We start from the raw sequence: 5,201 nt of genomic DNA on the forward strand, positions 1-5,201 counted from the left end.
TTTTTTACGGTGGCCAAGACATGGAAACCACCAAAATGTCCTTCGATAAGTGAATGGATAAAGAAGTTGTGGTATATATACACAATGGAATACTATTCTGCAGTAAGAAAAGATGATATAGGAACATTTGTGACAACATGGATGGATCTTGAGAGTATCATGCTAAGCGAAATAAGTCAGACAGAAAAAGCAGAGAACCATATGATTTCACTGGTGTGTCATATATAAACCTAAAACAACAAAAGAACAAGACAAACAAATGAGAAACACAAACTCATAGACACAGACAATAGTTTAGTGGTTACCAGAAGGTAAGGGGGCAGGGGAGTGAGAGATGAGGGTAAAGGGGGATCAAATATATGGTGATGGAAGGAGAACTGACTCTGGGTGGTGAACACACAATGGGATTTATAGATGATGTAATACAGAATTGTACACCTGAAATCTATGTAATTTTACTAACAATTGTCACCCCGATAAATTAATAAAAAGAACCACAATTAACTACAATTTATGAAAATTATTTTTTCTGCCTAATCATTTGTAATATATTTAAGCAACAACCCCCTTCAAAAGTCGTAGAACCCTGGGACTATTTAATAGCATAAGTTTAGACCAATGTAATTCTTTAAGTATCCAATCAAATACCATTTTAGGCTTTTCTGTAACCCCATTCAAGCATTCCTTACTTATCTTAAACATAAAGTGTGTTCACACCTCAGGACTTTTGCAATTTTCTACTTGACTACAACCTTCTGTCCTCTCATCTATTCATACCAGCCTCTTGTCATTCAGGTCTTGACTAAAATTTCTCCCCTTGAGAAAGTACCTCTAAGACCACTCAATTTAATATGGCACACACACACACACACACACACACACACACACACACACACACACACAGTTACTTTCAATCATGTTATCATATTCTGTTTTCTCCATTACACTTAAATATCAGTACAGGTTTTCTTTCTATACACTGAAAAAATCTCATTCATCCAGTATTTATTACCTAGCTCCTGACATTCAAATGTATGATATATTGGGGCAGGGAACTTTTCTGTAATGTTCTTCCCTTTATCTTCAGTGCTCATAAACTGGCTCATAGTAAACACTTCATAAATGCTTTCTGCAGGAATAGATTTAAATACCCTAAAGTTTGACAGGCAGACATTTGGAATTTTAAAACAATTTTCATTGACATGTCTACTTCCTATGGGACCTCTAAGTTCTTAGAAGAGAACTGAAACCCAGTTACACAAGAGATGATGGAGGACAGAACTTGCTTGATTTCAAAAAAAACATGGCAAAACAAGCTGTTTAGAAAAACTACCCCTGCTCCTTAATGCATGGACCAAATGACAGTAGGTAATAGCAAAATAATCATTCCTTGTTGAAATGAAATCAAGAAATATTTCAATCATTATAACTTGTCAATTATCATTTCTATCAGTTCTCCTTCCACTATCTTCGTATAATTCTCTCATGTTTGACAACACCCTGCAAAGAAATATCAAGTTCATATATTGAATTAAAATAATCAAAAGTATAACAACATTTATATGCCTATGAGCAATAAATAAAATTTATTACTCAACCTTGAATTTAGTACCATCTTTAGCTTTTGCAACCTTGAGATTTTTTATTATGGTTTAGCATCTTGGGGTTAAAGGGTATATTTTAGGACCACATAAATTCCTATCTTCCTTCTTTATCTCTAGCAAAGCTTTTTTTTTTTTATATAACCTCATCATGATGAAATTCATCAGGTTTTATTTATATTCTCTCAGTTGACACTTGAAGTGACTTTGATGTTCCATAGCATTTGTTCAGATGTCTTTCTGACATTGATATACAGTATTTTAATATTTTTCAATCCCAAGTTTTTTTACCAGCTGAAAACTGTTTTCTTTATCATTATATATGTCAACAGACTTTAATTCAAATCAATTCCATCTGAACGTTAACTGAAAATGTTTTCTTGGTTTTGCTACCTTAGATGCTGAGCTCTGCCCTGATAAATTTTGTTACAAGTAGGCAAAGACTTAGAGAGCTGGAATAAAGTCATTTTGTGGGTGGGGGGGTTAGTAGCATTAATTGAAATTTAAATGACAGGGAATATGAATATAAAAATAAAACATATTTCTGGAGACAAGCAAAATTTCCAAAAAGGATGCCTTTCCAAAGGAATAATTGAAATGCAAGAATCTATGAAACTGGTTTTAGATGAAATAAATAGTGAATCAAGTCACATCTTGCCACGTGCCACCTACTCATCAAGTCACTGCTATGTACTCAGAAGTTTTTCTCCCCTGCATTCTTGATGATGCTTCTAATGATGGTTCTATATTTGGTTAGCTGTAACCAAAAATTCTGACGAATAGTCAAAGTACTGTTCAGCAGGATATGTATGGAAAAATCCATGAAGATTCTCTTTGGTGAGTGACTGTAGCAATTATGTGCATGTTTGATGTTTATGGCCCTGCCATTTGTGTTCTACAAACTATCAATCAGCTCTACAATGTGTCAGGAACTTGACAGATGCAAAACCAGTGTAATAAATGGTATGATGTTTGTGCTGGTTATCACTCATTATCATCCCTCCAGATCCACTGTTCACGATTTTGCATTATTCTCTGTGCCCTGCAAAAGTAATGTGCATGAATCACATCAATGGGTTTACTTAGCCTCTGGCTTCTTGGTGGATTTGGCCAATAAAGAGCATCAGCAAGAGATGAAATGGTGAAAGGAGGGTGAGATGAGTATTCATTTCCTGTGGGTTCACCACAGGCTGGCTGGGGCACAGCTCTCTGCTCTCTGCCTCTAGGTTTTAGAAACCATTCCATCCACTCACTATTTTGGACCTAAAAGAAATGATGCTGTTACTAAGCAGGATACTGCCACATGGTTTCCTTCTGTCTTTTCTACACATTTGCAAATAGTCCTTTACTAAACTTCTCTAAAATTACCCAACTTGAATTCCCATTTGATTCCTCATGAGACCATCAAAGTTCAAATGACTCTCTTTGAGAAGTTTCCCACTTGGTAGGGAAAACAAAGCATAATACATTAAGAGAATGGCACAATCAAATACGACAGAAGGCAATGACAAAATCAAATACTAAACTATGACGTCTCTATAAAATGTTACTGGAATTAAGATAAATGAAAGACTATTTGGGTGCTAAATTTGGACTGAGTTTTCCAACACAAGATGGAACTTCAAGTGGAGTGATGAGATAGGAGAATATTTGGATAGCAGAAAGAGAGGAAATCTGAAATGTTCTTACCACACACAAAAAAGATTGATAACTATGTGAGGTGATGGGTGTGTTAACTAACTTTATTGTGGTAATTATTTCATAATATATACATGTATCAAATAATCACACTGTAGACTTAAAACTTATACAATATTAAATGTCAATCACATCTCAATAAAGCTGGGGGGGGAACAAAAGGGATTAAGACTCTCTGGTGGGAGCGTGACTTTGACAAAAGCACAAAAGTACAAGTAAAAATATACTGTGGGAGGACAATTTATTGGTTCATATGGTTTCCAAAACTTCAAGTGGGAAGGTAGATTCGTGATGAAAATACTGGCATAAACCATTGAATATGGAGCAAGCAATATATGGGTGAATTCCACCCACAAGGACCCCAGTGAGGATGAAGTGAGAACCTCCAGTTCCTGACACAATGAAATTTAGGTGTTGTTTCAATTGTCAGTTATATTAGCCAAGAGAACAAATTAAGATGCAAAATAATTTGTCCTGAAGCATACACTTCTTTTTCATAATAGCCTCTGATCAAATGCTTTTCTAATTCTCATCACATCAGACATCTCTGCAGTTTGAATGGAAAGTTTATGTCTTCTGTAAAATACAGAAGCCCCCATTACACCACAGCTTAGATAACGAAAGAGTGGCAAGGGCTAAAGACCCATGTGCTACCTGCCCATGGTGACCATCATAATGAGCATAATTTGGTGCCGAGATTCTCTCAGCCAACCTACCATCTGCTTTTAATCCATTGTGGTATACAGTCCAGAAGCTCTGAGTCTTTGGTTTCTAACATTCACTTTTTGGATTACTTACTGTCTCTGAAATTCTATTGCTACATTAGTCATTAGCAAAATGTAAATAGCCATAACTGCCCTTCCTATGTGCTAAAATTGCGGTGAGGAACAAATTTGGGAATGTCCATGAAAGCACTAGACAAGCGGAATAAAGGGTAATTCAAGTGAGAGATATGACTTAGGAGGATGGAGATGGTAGAAAAGGTGAAGTAAAAATCTCTCTCATAAATTCTCAGCAACATAAAAGCATAATTTTGGTGTTCATGCCATACATTGATTTAACAGTGTACTAAAGGATTTACATGTCTTGAGTCTATAGGTTTATCCCAATTTGCATCAGTACAAATACTATTGTGTTACATATTATGTTAAAATACAATATTGGCTTTTTTTTTTTTGCTTAGCCTCATAATTCCTTTCATATCAACTGAAGCAATGTCTCCCATACTTGTGCAAAATCTCTTCTGTCATTTATTTCATAGAAGCTCTTGAAGACAACTCAGGCATATAAAAATGTGTGAGTCAAGTTTCTCTAGCTTGCAAAAGCAATGTCTATTGGAAGATGTTGGTGGACCACATCACAAAAATTTCCCTGGTCTACTGTGAAAATTCAGAAGGGTAGCCCTCAATGACCTTCTTTCCCTAAAGTGAATCCAGTGCCTGCATGTGCACTGCATATAATTACAAAAACACAGTTATGACCTGTGGAAAAAAAGGACCAAAAACATAGATATTCCTATCCCATCACACCAGCTCTTAGGGATGGGAGAGTCTACTCCAAAATGAATAATACATAGAAGAAAAGCAAATGAGAAAGAGGGAGAGGATTAAAAAGGTTTTGATGTCCAAAAGCAAAATCTCAAAAATAGTGCTCATTGTACAAGCACTGTATTTACCTAGTACTAACTGGTTAACTACTAGTTATGTCATCAAAGCAACAGTAACCACAATGAATGAAGCCCTGCTTTACGTTACAAATACGTCACAGAATAGCTTTTTATTACCAGAATAGCTTTTATGCCAAAATATTGTGTGGGTCACTCTTGAAAAGAGTCTGCATCCATGATGTTTCATAGCTGGTGGTCATATTCTGCTGTGAGAAATTCGAAGGTATTCTCTCTTT

This window comes from Rhinolophus hipposideros, assembly GCF_964194185.1.
Source record: "Rhinolophus hipposideros genome assembly, chromosome: X".
NCBI lineage: Eukaryota > Metazoa > Chordata > Mammalia > Chiroptera > Rhinolophidae > Rhinolophus > Rhinolophus hipposideros.